Source organism: Salmo salar, chromosome 07 (genome assembly GCF_965601325.2).
Source record: "Salmo salar chromosome 07, fSalSal1, whole genome shotgun sequence".
NCBI classification, from domain to species: Eukaryota; Metazoa; Chordata; class Actinopteri; order Salmoniformes; family Salmonidae; genus Salmo; species Salmo salar.
The window spans coordinates 20,261,256-20,278,690 of record NC_138297.1 but is presented as its reverse complement, the minus strand read 5'-3'; the positions used below and the strand labels follow the sequence as shown (position 1 = coordinate 20,278,690).

At 42.3% G+C, this 17,435-nt stretch overlaps 1 protein-coding gene across 3 annotated transcripts in view; it reads right to left on the bottom strand.

The window, feature by feature from the left end:
• Positions 1 to 17,435, bottom strand: part of LOC106608612 (synaptopodin-2) — a 39,840-nt gene that overhangs the window by 18,714 nt on the left and 3,691 nt on the right. The gene's annotated exons all lie outside the window — the stretch shown is intronic.

The window sequence follows — 17,435 nt, the reverse complement described above, 5'->3', positions numbered from 1 at the left end:
TAGGGGAGGGTTTGGCTGGCCGGGATGTCCTTGTCCCATCGCGCTCTAGCGACTCCTGTGGCTGGCCGGGTGCAGTGCACGCTGACACGGTCGCTAGGTGTACGGTGTTTACTCCAACACATTGGTGCGACTGGCTTCTGGATTAAGCGGGCATTGAGGCAAGAAGCAGTGTGGCTTGGCGGGATCGTGTTTCGGAGGACACATGGCTCTCCCGAGTCCGTACGGGAGTTGCAGCGATGGGACAAGACTGTAACTACCAATTGGATATCACAAAATTGGGGAGAAAAAGGGGGTACATTTTTTTGGTATAATAAATAAATACTTTTTTTTTTAAATGTAATTATTAACAAACACTCTATAGCTTTAACCCTTTACACTCTTACCGGTATACAGGTTGAACATTTGGGCACTAATAAACGCCTAAATTGGAACGCAGTGGCTGCACAGTAACATGCTATAAATTACGTCAGCGCTCTGACTCTGCACTTCAAATCGCTGTATGGGTTTTGACTGACAGACGTTCTGAACATGAGCACGGCACACGACAAGAAGTTGCCCCCATCCCTCCCACTAATTGATGCCCACCTGACCCAGATTACGATTTATAATAGGCTATTTATAATGGACCGTAAACAACAACAGTAATTGTGTGATGGCTGGGATGCAGGGTTGTGTTCCAAACAAAACTACAAGTGTGCTTGATCTAGTTCCTCAATGGCAGTGCTAGGAGAGTTAAAAAAAGAACCTTCTTTGAGTTATAAAAGTGCATTGAAATTACCTAGGAACTGTGCACCCTATTGAGAGAGTCTGTGACCACTTGGAGAAACCAGTTAGTCCTCTCACTTAAAACCTTGTCATTGTTTTGTCTTACGTTGCACCTACCCCACATTTTCCAGGAATATTCTTATCGTGTCACTGAATGTATCCAGAGTATTTTCAGATATTGTTCTCAGCAAAAAGTACAGTAAATGTAAAATGCTAAATTAAATCAACAGTGTAGCCTAATGTTTGGATTCAGTCTTGTGTCAAGTGAACTGTTGTCCTCAACTTTGGCCTAATAATTTCCCCATAGTCTTCAAACTGTTGCTACCATGCTTATGCATATGCTTTTCATATCTGTAAAAAAACAACAACTGTTAAATGTATCCCTATAGGCCAATTCCCACGAGTGTAAAGAGATTAAAAGTGTTAACTATAAGAGAGAATCCATAGCTCTGTCTATACAGTTGTGTGGTTACATTTCTCCCTCAACAGTTCATCGAAACAGTGGCGTGGTGTCCAATTTTGTTAATGATTGAACTGCAGATTGGCCCTTTTTAAACAGTATCCAGCACTGGCAGGTAATTGCTTATGGTCAGTGCAGCACCTACTGCAGTGGCCAGTGTCGTTTAAATGGCGGTTTTTAAGGGGAGTGGAGGCCAAAAGGTGTGCATAGTTATTCATACAAATCCCTCTCCTTTGTACACTCCATTGGCCTCCAGTCGAAGCTCGCATCCACTACAAGACCACAGTGCTTGCCTACGGACTATGCTCAAACCCTACATTCCAACCTGAGCACTCTGTTCTGCCACCTCTGGTCTCTTGGCACTCCCACCCCTATGGGAGGTCAGCTCCCACTTAGACCAGTCAAAGCTCTTCTCTGTCCTGACACCCCTGTAGTGGAACGAGCTTCCCCCTGATGCTAAGACGGCAGTCCCTGCCAATCTTCCGAAAACATCCGAAACCCTACCTCTTCAAAAGAATATCTTAAATAAGACATCTGTTAACTGTGCACTTGTCTTTCCCCCCAAAAAAGTACTTATTACGACTATGTTATGTGGTTGTCTCACCTAGCTATCTTAATATGAATGCACTTACTGTAAGTTGCTCTGGTTACGTGTCTGCTAAATGACTAAAATGTTCATGTAAACCGTGTATATAGCAACAAACCATGCAAATGCAACCATCACTTTGGTAGTAAAAATCTGCTTTGTTTTCTATTAAATTCTCCATTAAACCTAAAACCACTGTGTCAGTAATTGGTTATTGCACAAATTACAAGAATTTTATTTTCATTTATTCAACTAGGCAAGTCCAGTAAAGAACAAATTCTTATTTACAATGAGGCCTAACCCGGCCAAATCCTAACCCGGACAAAGCTGTGCCAATTGTACGCCGTCCTATGGGACTCCCAAATCTGTAGTGATGCCTCTAGCACTGAGATGCAGTGCCTTAGACTGCTGCACCACTCGGGAGCCCAAATTAATTGTGTAAAGAAAAATTGGTTTGAAGCAAAATAACTGATCCATACTTGAAAATGCGCATATCAATTCCAATGGATGATAAAGATCTGTAGTCAACTTTCAACAAAAGAGTTATTGAAACATTGCTTATCATCAATAGATGTGACTTAAAGAATGATGGTATTACAACAGTTTGAATTCATGTGGCTAAATATGTAAAGGGCATCTGTACAGAACAGCTAATAGGGTGTGGTTTTCCTCTCTTATAATTGGCTCCTAGGCCCCATAGAATGGTTCATTAATATGAGGGATGTAATAAGCAGAAGCATGTCATAAAATCTTCACTAAAATGTACACAGCCAGGGGTAATACATTGCTTTTATGTTTCAATGGGGGACAGGAGCTGGAACAATTACTATGACATGGCATGCAATAGTGTGAAGAGGAAAGTAACAGAAAATCTATTTTGACTTTGTCATTTTCCAAATCTCCTGGGAAATTACATATTTATATGCCCCATTTACTGTAAATTATTCCAAACTGCGTCCAATGGTAAGCCAAATGCTCTGCTTCATATAGAAGGCATGCCAAACAGGAAATGCCCAGAATTGTTTTAAATATCATGTAGCCATTGCAAACTATGTATCTTTGAATGAAATCCATGTTTGGCATCATAAACAGTTGAATTGTGAACACCTCTGTGTTCTGACAGTTCTCAGTTCTCTCTGCCGTAGTTCATATCTTTAACTGCATATCTAGCTGCAGTGATAGTACTCAATTCTGAGAAGTCCATTTGTATCATGACACCATTATCCCAAATAAAACAGTCACCCAAGCTCTTCCATTTGCTACATTTAAAGCCTCGTTACCCGGAGTGGCCTTTGACTGCAAACCACAGAAATCCTATTCAGCTCTTCTTCCAAGCATAACAGTTAGGCATTTATATACAGGCAATTACTAGGGACGAGGATTTAAACAACATAGCCCAAAGCTGTTTGAGGCTAACTGTAAATAGCACTTTCTCAAGACTCGTGGACTCTCCTAACAGCCAGTCAAATGAACTGAACATTTCTCAAGACTCGTGGACTCTCCTAACAGCCAGTCAAATGAACTGAACATTTCTCAAGACTCGTGGACTCTCCTAACAGCCAGTCAAATGAACTGAACATTTCTCAAGACTCGTGGACTCTCCTAACAGCCAGTCAAATGAACTGAACATTTCTCAAGACTCGTGGACTCTCCTAACAGCCAGTCAAATGAACGTAAACGGACAAATTAAAGTCTGACATCGGATTCATTGAAATGAGTGTGTTGTTAAACGCTTAGGGGACAAAACTGCTGAAGGTTCAACCTTTGTCCGTTTTGCTTTGTTGCTCTGTCTTTAGACTTTGCAAGTAGCCCCAGTTTCCCTTAACGCCAATTAATCTACATCCCCAGAGTCGGATGAACTTGTGGATACCATTTTTATGTCTCTGTGTCCAGTATGAAAGAAATTGGAGGTAGTTTCACGAGCCAACGCTAACTAGTGTTAGCGCAAGACTGGAAGCCTTTGGGTATCTGCTAGCATGCATTTGTCAAATCACAACCTTTTTGGGGAAAATTCATTGTGTAAATATTATCTAAGGACACACAGCTGTATCATTACTAGGTTGTTAATTGTTATTTGCCACTGACCACAAACACAACATTCAAGCCTGTTTTAGTTAATTGTTCACCTTTTGGCTGGGTCACAATTTCTAATTGATGATTAACATAATGCTGAAGACAATGTGGGGGAAAAAACTTGAATGGTTATCATGGGACAAATTCTGACAAACCACATTTCCCATAGGAGTACTGCATGTTGTTCTTCTACACTGGCACTAGAGGGCAGTGTACAGCCAATTTAGGGGAAAACAGGTCAAACTGCATGAACTTTGACTAAACTAATCAAACGCTATTGGTCACATACGCATATATAGCAGATGTTATTGCGGGAGTAGCGAAATGCTTGTGTTCCTAGCTCCAACAGTGCAGTAGTATCTAACAATTCACAACAATACACACTAATCTAAAAGTAAAAGAATGGAATTAAGAAATATATAAATATTAGTTTGAGCAATGTCAGAGAGTCATTGACTAAAATACAGTAGAATAGAATACAGTATATACCTGGGGCGGCAGGTAGCCTAGTGGTTAGAGTGTTGGGCCAGTAACCGAAAGGTTGCTAGATCAAATCCCTGAGCTGCCAAGGTAAAGATCTGTCATTTTGCCCCTGAACAAGGCAGTTAACCCTCCTAGGCCGTCATTGTAAACAAGAATTTGTTCTTAACTGACTTGCCTAGTCAAACAAAGGTTAAATAAAAATACATATGAGATGAATAAAGCAGTATGTAAACATTATTAACGTGACTAGTGTTCCATTATTAAAGTGGCCAGTGATTCCAGGTGTATGTATATAGGGCAGTAGCCTTTAAGGTGCAGGATTATGTAACCAGGTGGAAGCTGCCTAGTGATGGCTATTTAATAGTCTGATGGTCTTGAGATAGAAGCTGTTTTTCAGTCTCTCGGTCCCAGCTTTGATGCACCTGTACTGACCTCGCCTTCTGGATGACAACGGGGTGAACAGACTGTGGCTCGGGTGGTTGATGTCCTTGATGATCTTTTTGGCCTTCCTGTGACATCGGGTGCTGTAGGTGTCCTGGAGGGCAGGTAGTTTGCCCCCGGTGATGCATTGGGCAGACCGCACCACCCTCTGGAGAGCCCTGTGGTTGCGGCCGGTGCAGTTGCCGTACCAGGCAGTGATACAGCCCGACATGATGCTCTCAATTGTGCATCTGTAAAAGTTTGTGAGGGTTTTAGGGGCCAAGCCAAATTTCTTCATCCTCCTGAGGTTGAAAAGGCGCTGCTACGCCTTCACCACACTGTCTGTGTGGGTGGACCATTTCAGATCGTCAGTGATATGAACACTTAGGCTGGTATAGGGCGGCGCACAATTGGATCAGTGACGTCAGGGGAGGGATTGGCCGGGGTAGGCCGTCATTGTAAGTAAGCATTTGTTCTTTAAATTATTATACAGAATTCTTGCAACCAACAGAATGTTATTTATATGGGGAATACAACCATCAGAGCTCTGCAGATCTTTCTGCGAAGAGGCAGAATCATTAGATCATTTGTTTTGGTACTGTCCATATGTAGCTTGTTTTTGGTCACAGGTCCAGAAATGGCTGAAGAATTGCAACATTTACTTGGAGCTAACACTGCAGATAGCATTACTGGGTGATCTGAAAAGACATAGTTAATCGATCAATAATATAGTAATATTTTTTGCAAAATATTTAATTTCAATTAACAATTGTAGAAACAATGAGAATGGAAAGGTTCAGAGCTTTTGTGAAACATCACAGCACAATTGAAAAATATATGGCAAAAATGGATGGTGTTAAGAGAGAGATGGGAAGGGGTTGAATGGAGCTGAAGGTCGGGACTAAAAACAACAAGATAACCAATGTAAAACATACTATGCCCGTAAAACGTATATAGGTTAGGGACTTTTTTGAAAAAGAGTACAGTTTGAAAAATATGGAAATCAATCCGGATGGACATCATAAATATGTGGGACAAGTTGAGGAGATATACATACATACATACATACATACATACACACACACACACACACACACGCGTCTTGACCAAACCCCGTCTGCCACGACCAGGGGGTTTGGTCAAGATGTTTACACAGATCAGACACGGACAAAGTTGGATTAGCTCGGTTTCAAGAGTATATTTAATTAACAACCGTCTTCTGGGCTCCAGGGTCTTGCTGTATCCTGGGGGGAACAAACTGAGCTCCCTCCGTTACCTCTGGGACTGAGCATGACTACACAGGAGTAACCTCTCTTCCCCCAGTACCCTCCCCCAGGGCTGCCCTCCTGGCAGCTTTATGGGACTCGTCCAGCTGGTGAGCGATCAGCCCCAATTAGTCCTGGCCGGAGAGCCCGTCGAGACCTGGCACGTCCAGCAGAGGGAGCCATTGCCTCGTGATATAGACTCCATCTGTCACCAGGCCTCGACGAGTCTCCCCCTGGTGGCTGACCTGCTGTACGCCACTATATTTGCAAAAAAGATATATTGGGGATCGGAAGTGTTGCAGACGACTACATTGATGGAAGCTACAATCTGCAATATTAAAGCTGATCTACCCCCCATTTGAATTTGTTTTGTAAAACACACACAAAAAAAATGATTTGTTCTTAACTGACTTGCCTAGTTAAATAAAAAAAGGGAAATTGAATATGTCCGTAAACACTCCAGCCAGCTGGTCTGCTCATGCTCTGAGGGTTGCGGCTGGATGCCGTCTGGGCCGGCAGCCTTGCGAGGGTTAACACGCTTAAATGTCTTAGTCACTTCGGCCACGGAGAAGGCGAGCGCACAGTCCTTGGTAGCGGGCCACGTCGGTGACACTGTTATCCTCAAAGCGTGCGAAGAAGGTGTTTTAGCTTCACGACGTGGCTGGTTTTCCCTTTGTAGTCCGGAATTGTCTGTAGACCCTGCCACGAGACCCTGCCACGTCTCGTGTCTGAGCCGTTGAATTGCGACTCCACTTGTCTCTGTACTGATGTTTTGCCTGTTTGATTGCCTTACGGAGGAAATAACTACACTGTTTGCATTCTGCAATATTCCCACTCACCTTGCCATGGTTAAATGCGGTGATTCGCGCCTTCACGGTTTCTGGTTTGGGTAGGCTTTAATAGTCACAGTGGGTACAACATCTCCTATACACTTCTTGATAAACTCAGTCACTGTATCAGTGTATTCGTCGATGTTATTCTCAGAGGCTACTCGGAACATATCCCAGTCCGGGTGATCAAAACAATCTTGAAGCATGGATTCCGATTGGTCAGACCAGCATTCAATAGACCTTAGCATGGGTACTTAATGTTTGAGTTTTTGCCTTTAGGAAGGGAAGAGCAAAATGTTGTGATCAGATTTACTCGGAGGGAGGGCGGGGGGAGGGGCTTGTAGGCATTTCAAAAAATTGAGTAGCAGTTGTCCAACGTTTTCCCAGCCTGAGTACTACAGTCAATGTGTTGGTAGAACTTCGGTAGCATTTTCCTCAGATTTGATTTGTTAAAATCCCCAGCTACAATAAATGCAGCATCAGAATATGTGGTTTCCAGTTTACATAAAGTCTAGTGTAGTTCTTTGAGGGCCGTCGTGGTATCAGCTTGAGGGGGAATATACAATGCTGTGACTATAACCGCAGCGAATTCTCTTGGGAGGTAATACGGTCGGCATTTGATTGAGGTGTTCTAGGTCGGGTGAACGAAAGGACTTGAGTTTCCGTATGTTATCACAATCACACCATGAGTACTTAATCATGAAATGTACACCCCCACCTTTCTTCTTCCTGGAGCGTTCTTTATTCCTGTCTGCGCGATGTCCCGAGAACCCAGCTGGCTGTATATCCTGGGACAGTATATCACGAGAGAGCCATGTTTCCGTCCACAGTTCTGCACCCATATTCATAAAGATTCTGAGTAGGACCACTGATCTAGGATCAGTTTAGTATTTTAGATAATAATGAATTAGATGACATGGACTGGAGACCAAATGAGGCAGGTGGGAGGAGCTATAGGAGGATGGGTTCATTGTAAATTAATGAAATGGATTAAATGGAGTCAAATGTGTTATCCATAAGATTGTGTTTGATACCTTTCCATGTATTCCATTCCAGCCATTATAATGAGCCCGTCCTTCTATAGCTCCTCCTGCTGGAGATGCTTCATGTATATGGACACAGTTTTATTCAATCAACGGGAATAATAATGTTTTCACAAATATAGTATGTAATGAATAAATAGATGTTTATACATTATCACATCTGCGTATTTTACACCATGTTGTCTCTACTCCCTTAAGTACAGAATTGGGCCTTTTATTAAGAAAATAGCTTCTAAAGGACAAATCTTGGCGTTGATCACACCAGTGAATTACAACAAACTACATTTTTTTACACTTTAATGTTCCTCCACTACCCCTAATGACAACCACATGTGCAGCCTTAACTTCCTGTCTCTACCTCATGCATCTTTCGTTGCTTGCAAGTAGCCTTGAAACTTTTGTAGGCTTTTTTAATGGTCTTCTATTGGCAAAAACGTAGCACAATGTTCTTCATCGCAAAAACGTCATAAAAGTAAATTCATCCACAAACACAAAATATAATTGTACATATCTTATTTTACCGCATTTTCATTAATTTGATGATATCTTGAAGCCCATGCAAAAGATCAGGAAGTAAGATGTAGGAACGCATCACTTGCATGGCGTATAGGCCTTGTTGTTGTCACTCACTCTGCTTGTAACCCTGGCCCAGAATTTCATGTGCTGCCTCTCCTACATTGTTTTGAGTCCCCTCATTCTAGCCAACTGCCTCTGTCGGAGTTCATTAAACCAGTCTCCATTCTAGCCAACATAGTATCAACATGACTCACACATATGTATACCGTACAGTAATTATAATATACGGTACTTCTACACAAATACCATTTCCATCACACTTAGTATCAAACATGTCAGGGCATGAAGCTAAAAGGAAAACTTCTAAAAAGGAAACAATCTGACAACCTGTGATAAATACGAGATCTCGCTATATATACACAGATATGTTTTATGGGTTTATTTTATGAGCTGCCACCCTCTGCAGGTTGGAAATAACCAGATGCATCCTGTTTTAAGGGGAAATGGAAAGAGCCTGTGACGCGACTTCTGCTTTTGGACGTTAACAAGGTGACACGCCATCTTAACTCCTCCTCCGCGTTAATGGATTGGTTGAACAGTGCAGAAGAGAACCTCCACCCACAGTCATTTCTCTCTTGTCAGGACCAGAAAGAAAAACGCCTCCTCAGGTGTTTCTTTTACGGCTGCTATGTTAGGTTAATGAACTGGTAACCATCTGATAAAACAGTGCGACTCCGGCCTGGGTTTTAGGAGCCATCTGTGTGCAAACGGCCATATATGGAGAACTCCTGTGAGCCTGTGTTTGGACTCGTACCTCTCTATGGGAGGAAAGTCTGTCTGGACCACCACAGCACCACTCCTCCCTCCTCCAAAAAAGGAGGGGAAACCTTTAGTTTCTTTCCCCTCCTGAGCCATAGTGATACACACATAATGTAAGACAATATTCTAGACTGGACTGAGTTGCCACTGTTAAATTTCAGTCTTGGGTTGCTTATGATGGGTTCCTCCGGTTACTGTATATGCTGTGTTTGAATTGTTATTTTTCATCGGTTTCTATTTTGCTCTTGTTATGGAAAGATCAACAAAGGAAACACTCCGATGCTTTTTATTATTCATAAAGAGTGTGAGAGGGTTGAATCTGTCGTTCAGATTACAGTGCAGCGTTCAACACAATCTCGTGTAGTTACAATGTGGCATTTACCATACATAAAGATTTTAACAATCAGACATTTTATATTGCCATCTGTAGGGCCAAAATTAGACGATTTATGCTCATGCCATGCCTGACTGCGCCTTTCCCAAATGTCCTACTTTTTATTGTCTTAAACACAACACAAAACCACAGGAAATACAAGACTGTGCATTGAACACAACGCTTCAGGCAGTTCCATGCAGCTTTAAGTAATTATGTTTTCAAATCTTAGGCAAACATTTTTTAGCTGTGTTACAGGTAGCGCTGGCTACTCGTGGAATGGCTAATGACTGCCACTGCCTCTATATACTGTATTTAAAGGTGCACTCAGTAACTTTGAGTTCGTCAGTGGTAACGTGAGGTACTACAAACGCATTCAGCCCACAGGCCAAAAAAAGGTAAGTGGTTACATCTGTAAGCCAAAGCTTCTGGAGTAACATAAAATAACAATAAGCTGTGTTTTTTGTTTTATGCATTCATTTAATTGATAAGGCAGTGCATACTGTTTAAAACAAAATCATTCAACTTGATATCAAGGTTTTCATTTTTTCCTCACAGGAAGGGACAAGCACTGATTGGCCACCACAGTGAAGTCCTGCAGTCACCACTTGTGATTGGACAGAGCCATTTGTCTCCCGCTATAACTCTATGACTGCGAGGGATGCATGAGAAAAGGATATTTGATAGTACAGCATCTTAATCAAGCTCATGTGGTCCACCATTTGGACTAATGCACAAGTAACAAAAGGCCACTATACTCGCAGGGCTGGTTTCCCGGACACAGATTAGGACTAGTCCTTGACTAATAGGATATTTCAATGGAGATTCTCTAGTGAGCATACTTTTATGTCTAGGAAACCGGTCCAAAGAAGAGTTAAGACTGCTCTCACCCAGGAGCGATATTCCCCAAAATATGGGAAATGACTTTACTGCCCTCTTTTGAAATTACTTCAGCACTCCTCCCTGTAATGACATCGCTATTTACCCAAAGGGAATCCAAGGTCTTAATTTGAAGAAAACATTTATTCTGGTCGTCAGACAACAGGGTTGACTTGATACGCAGTGACATATCTCAGTAATTGGAAAGCCCAAATAGCCCTATCCATACACTTGCTGCCATCTGTGCAGACTACATAGGAAGGTAACTTGAGGGTGATTGTCCGCCTGTGGATTCTGCTTGGACACAGAAATAGGACAACATAGTTATCTCATAGGATTTAACCATGTTGGAGTAGCATCACTGGCACTTTCAAATGAGCTGTAGCGCAAACTGAATCCCATTTAGCTATATTTTTATATTGTCATAGCAATCCATCTAGCCAAGGTCCGTAATTAGCCTTCATGGATGAATTCCCAGGGCGTTTTTTCATCTCATGCAATTTCCCATGCCTGCCTGTCCGTCAAGTGATATAATTTCAAGGGGCTGTAGAAATCAAAGGACTCAGTTTGCCACAACTCCCTGCAATGTGGCAGGAAATGCCACGTGACAGTGATTAATGAACATCACCATGAGAGATAGGGAAAGGGAAACCGCAAGTTAGTTTGGTATGGTACAAGTGTTGTAATGTTTCATTGTATGCTTAATTCAGTAGCTATACCCAACCTAAAAATATTTATTTGGTTTCTTTACCCTCTTACCAGAGATTGGTCTTTTCTTTGGAGTTTACGTTCCCCTCTGTATCCGAGGAGGCTGGTGGGGGGGAGCTATAGGAGGATGAGCTCATTGTAATGGCTGGAATGGAATTAATGGAACGGAGTCAAACGTGGTTTCCATATGTTTGATACCGTTCTGATTCCATTTCCAGACATTACAATGAGCCCATCTTCCTATAGCTCCCCCCACCAGCCTCCACTGCTCTATATGTATTTGGACAGTGAAGCTAAAATTGTAAATTTGGCTCTATACTCCAGCATTTTTTATTTGATATCAAATGTTTCATGAGGTGATAGCACAGAATGTCACCTATCATTTGAGGGTATTTTTATTCACATCTCAGGTGATGAACAAACAAACCGTGAGAGCCACGCACAGACTTGCGCTTTGAAGTCTGTGATAAATACTACTTTCCTAAGGTTAGGGTTAGGTTTAGAATAAAGGTTAGGGTAAAGGTTAGGATTAGGGGAGCAGAAGTCAGAATGGCACCGGAGGGGATGGCTGCCGTTTTATGTGGTCCTAACCAACTGTGCTATTTTGTTAGTTTTTTTTGCGTTGTGTGTAACATATTTTTTACTTATTTTGTACATAATGTTGCTGCTACCGTCTCTTATGACAAAAAATAACTTCTGGACATCAGAACAGCAATTACGCACCTCGAACTGTAAGAATTATTTTTTTTCTTTCACGAGTCCGAAGTGAAGGATGTACTGCTTTCTCGGGAACGGGCCCAAATCTCCGTCAATTGCGTGAAAAAAAAGACGGATAAAAAGGGGGTGGAGGTCGGGCAGCCTTCTGAGAATCGTAGAGGAGTGAGTAAACCCCCACTGCCTTCTGTTCTATTGGCCAATGTGCAATCACTGGAAAATAAAATCGATCTACGATCAAGATTATCCTACAAACGGGACATTAAAAACTACTATCTTACGTTTCACAGAGTCGTGGCTGAACGACGACACAGATAATATAGAGCTGGCGGGATTTTCCATGCATCGGCAGGACAGAGAAGCTACGTCTGGTAAGACGTGGGGCGGGGGTGTGTCCATTTGTCAATAACAGCTGGTGCGCGATGTCTAATATTAAAGAAGTCTTGAGGTATTGCTCGCCTGAGCTAGAGTACCTTAGTTTGGTCTACAGCTTATCTTATCTACCAAGAGAGTTCTCATATATATTATTCGTAGCCGTCTATTTACAGTACCACTCCAAACCGATGCTGGCACTAAGACCGCACTCAACCAGCTGTATAAAGCCATAAGGAAACAAGAAAATGCTCATCCAGAAGCGGGGCTCCTAGTGGCCGGGGACTTGAATGCAGGCAAACTTAAATCCGTTTTACCTCATTTCTACCAGCATGTCACATGTGCAACCAGAGGAAGACCACCTTTACTTGACACCCATAGATGCATACAAAGCTCTGCTTACAAGCAGGAAGTACCAGTGACTCACTCAATACGGAACTGGTCAGATGACTCGAATGCTACAGGACTGTTTTGCTAGCACAGACTGGAATATGTTCCGGGATTCATCCACTAGCATTGAGGAGTATACTACTTCAGTCATCAGCATCATCAATAAGTTCATTGATGACGTCGTCCCCACAGTGACCGTACGTACATATCCCAACCAGAAGCCATGGATTACAGGCAACATCCGCATCGAGCTAATGGCTAGAGTTGCCGCTTTCAAGGAGCGGGACACTAATCCGGACGCTTATAAGAAATCCCGCTATGCCCTCAGACGAACCATCAAACAGGCAAAGCGTCAATACAGGATTAAGATTGAATCCTACTACACCGGCTCTTATGCTCATCGGATGTGGCAGGGCTTGAAAACTATTACAGACATAAACGGGAAACCCAGCCGCCAGCTTCCCAGTGACGCGAGCCTACCAGACGAGCTAAATGCCTTTTATGTTCGCTTCAAAGCAAGCAACACTGAAGCATGCATGAGAGCACCAGCTGTTCCACACGACTGTGTGATAACACTCTCGTTAGCGGATGTGAGCAAGACTTTTAAACAGGTCAACATTCACAAACCCACAGGGCCAGACTGATTATCAGGACGTGTACTCAAAGCATGCGTGGACAACCTGGCAAGTGTCTTCACTGACATTTTCAACCTCTCCCTGACCAAGTCTGTAATACCTACATGTTTCAAGCAAACCACCATAATACCTGTGCCCAAGGAAGTGAAGGTAACCTGCCTACATGATTACAACCCCGTAGCACTCACGTTGGTAGCCATGAAGTGCTTTGAAAGGCTGGCTCACATCAACAGCATCATCCCGGATACCCTAGACCCTCTCCAATTCGCACACCACCACAACAGCTCCACAGATGACGCAATCTCAATCACACTCCATGCTGCCCTTTCCCACCTGGACAAAAGCAACAACTATGTGAGAATGCTGTTCATTGACTACAGCTCAGCGTTCAACACCATAGTGCCCACGAAGCTCATCACTAAGCTAAGGACCCTGGGACTAAACAACTCCCTCTGCAACTGATCCTCAACACGGGGGCCCCTCAGGAATGTGTTCCTAGTCCTCCTGTACTCCCTGTTCACTCATGACTGCATGGTCAAACAACTCCAACACCATCATTGAGTTTTCTGACGACACAACAGTGATCACCGACAACGATGAGACAGCCTATAGGGAGGAGGTCAGACACCTGGCAGTGTGGTGCCAGGACAACAACCTCTCACTCAACGTGAGCAAGACAAAAGGAGCTGATTGCGGACTACAGGAAAAGGCGGGCCAAACAGGCCCCCATTAACATTGACGGGGTTGTAGTGGAGTGGGTCGTGAGTTTCAAGTTCCTTGGTGTCCACATCACCAACAAACTATCATGGTCCAAACACACCAAGACAGTCGTGAAGAGGTCACGACAACACCTTTTCCCCCCCAGGAGACTGAAAAGATTTGGCATGGGTCCCCAGATCCTCAAAGATCTACAGCTGCACCATCGAGAGTATCCTGACCGGTTGCATCACCACCTGGTATGGCAACTGCTCGGCATCTGACCGTTAGGCGCTACAGAGGGTAGTGCGTACGGCCCAGTACATCACTGGGGCCAAGCTTCCTGCCATCCAGGACCTATATATTAAGCGGTGTCAGAGACAATCCCCAAAATTGTCAAAGACTCCAGTCACCCAAGTTATAGACTGTTCTCTCTGCTACCGCACGCAAGTGGTACCGGAGCGCCAAGTCTAGGTCCAAAAGTCTCCTTAACAGCTTCTACCCCAAGCCATAAGACTGCTGAACAATTAATCCAATGGCCACCGGACTATTTACATTGACACTTTTGCTATTCTGTTTATTATCTATGCATAGTCACTTCATCCCTCCCTACATGTACAAATTACCTCGACTAACCTGTACTCCCACACATTGACTCTGTATATAGCCTTGTTATTGTTATTTTGTTACTTTTTATTATTTTTTTACTTCAATTTATTTGGTAAATATTTTCTTAACTCTTTCTTGAACGGCACTGTTGGTTAAGGGCTTGTAAGTAAGCTTTTCCCGGTAAGGTCTACACCTGTTGTATTCGGCGCATGTGACAAATAAAGTTTAATTTGATTTAGATAATAAGTGAAATGTTGTTGAACGTCTATCACTGAACATCGACAAACCATCTACTTAGGACTATCCAAATAAGGTTTTGCAAATAAGTATCCCCCACTTACAGAAATTTGGCTGCCTTTCAGTCACGCTAAAGAGTTTCTGCACCTTTAAAAAAAAAAAAAAAGAAGAAATTGTGGGTTGTGACTTCACCAACTTTGTTCTTGAGCCAGGACTCCCAAAACTTACAAAATAACTTCCCATATATGGAAAACTGCCTCTTGAGAGTGTAGAGAGACCCCCTCACACTGTGATCTACTGCATGTCAGTACATTGAACAATCACTTTCTCCTTGGAGAGGGAGCCCTGCTCACACCTAATCCAACAGAAGCTTTGAATAACTCCAACTAATCAGATATGAAAGTACCCTACCTCTGACAGTGGAGTATTTCTCATAATCTTGGTATGTTAGCTTTTTAAACTTTTACAGCGCTTGACCCGCCCCCGCCCCAACCCCCCTCAAAAAGTATTGAGACAAGCTAAAAGTTATGTCTTCCAGATGACTTTCTGTTAGGATGAGGTCACTCTTCAGATATCCTCGACTGAGGCGTAGACTAGCAAGAGACGTCTTCTATTGACATTTCACATCAGCACAGGCAACATTCTTACAGCTAAGCTAAAAACATTCACACAGTACTTATATAACAATGTGCTCAGACTGTGGCGGGACCCTCTTTTGGAGCTTAGCACCCTAAAACACTGCAGTAGAATGATACTTGTTCGACAAATCAAATAATTAGACAATGAGGATGTCATGTGCAAAACTCTTTGAAGACTTTGAAGAGTCACTTGAAGAGTAGGGGGTAGGGGTGCATTTCCCTACAAATGTAATTCACCTTTTATTTACTATTTCAATTTCCCCACGCTACATTAGAAAGGCCTCTTTCACAGCTGCCTTGCTTAAGTCACTTTGCTCTATAGCTGTCTTTTTTGGAATGTCAACATGTTCCCCAGTTGTGCAAATAACAAGGTTGAGAAGCAAGACTGTCTAAAAATTGAAATCCAGTTGGTTGACTTATTTATAGATGACCTTTCTGGAGTGGCTGTGGACGAGTGATGCTTCTCATGGATGATATAATACAGCATCAGTGTCATTTTTTATATGTCAAAGTTGTTACTTGTTTGTCAATGTCCCAAATAAATTAACTAAATCAATTGAATGTCAACATAAAGTAATAGAATGAAAGATGACTTCAGTTGAAATTGAATGACACAAAAAGCTAACATTTTCAAAATAGCCAAATATATGCTGAAGAAATGTGTCTTGGCACCTAAATCCCTCACATACTTTTACAGATGCACAATTGAGAGCATCCTGTCAGGCAAGCTACTCTGAAAATATACACTGAACAAAAATATAAACGCAACATGTAAAGTGTTTTCATGAGCTGAAATAAAATATCCCAGAAATGTTCCATGCGCACAAAAGCTTATTTCTCTCAAATGTTGTGCACAAATTTGTTTACATCCCTGTTAGTGAGCATTTCTCCTTTGCCAAGATAATCCATTCACCTGACTGGTGTGACATATCAAGAAGCTGATTAAACAGCATGATCATTACACAGGTGCACTTTTGCTGGGGACAATAAAAGGCCACTCTAAAATGTGTACTTTTGTCCCACAACACAATACCACAGATGTCTCAAGTTTTGAGGGAGTGTGCAATTGGCATGCTTACTGCAAGAATGTCCACTAGAGGTGTTGCCAGAGAATTTAATGTAAATTTTTCTACCATAAGCCGTCTGCAACGTCATTTTAGAGAATTTGGCAGTACGTCCAATTGGCCTCACAACTGCAAATCACATGTAACCACGCCAGCCCAGGACCTCCACATCCGGTTTCTTCACCTGCAGGATCGTCTGAGACCAACCACCCGGACAGCTAATGAAACTGTAGTTTGCACAACCGAATAATGTTTGCACAAACTGTCAAAAACCGTCTCAGGGAAGCAGATGCGTATCTGTTTTCCCAGTCATGTGAAATCCATAGATTAGGGCCTATAATTTATTTCAATTGACTGATTTCCTTATATGAACTGTAACTCAGTAAAATCTTTGAAATTGTTGCATTTATATTTTTGTTCAGTGCAGTTTACCAAGCTACCAATTACTTCACACTGGAACAAGTTAATAAAGCTATCCTTAAGAAAAATATAGTTTACTTTGCAAAAATTACTCTGAAAGTAGTTCACTACATTCAAACTAATTAGTGTAAAATGATCATACCTAAATCTAAAATGTCAGACTACACTCTTAGAAAAGAGGGTTCTACATGGAACCCAAAAGAGTTCTACCTAGATCCAAAAGGGTTCTTCAAAGAGTTCTCCTATGGGGACAGCCAAAGGACCCTTTTAGGTTATAGATGGTACAATCTTACAAAAAAAAGTGCTAAGTTAAGAAACATGACTGCAAGAACAGATCACTATGGAGTCAGATGTTAACAGAATGTGTAATTTAATAAACACAAAAACCTAAGTTTCAAGTGAGAATTGGGCAGGTCTGATGCCGGAAAAGAAAGGAAATT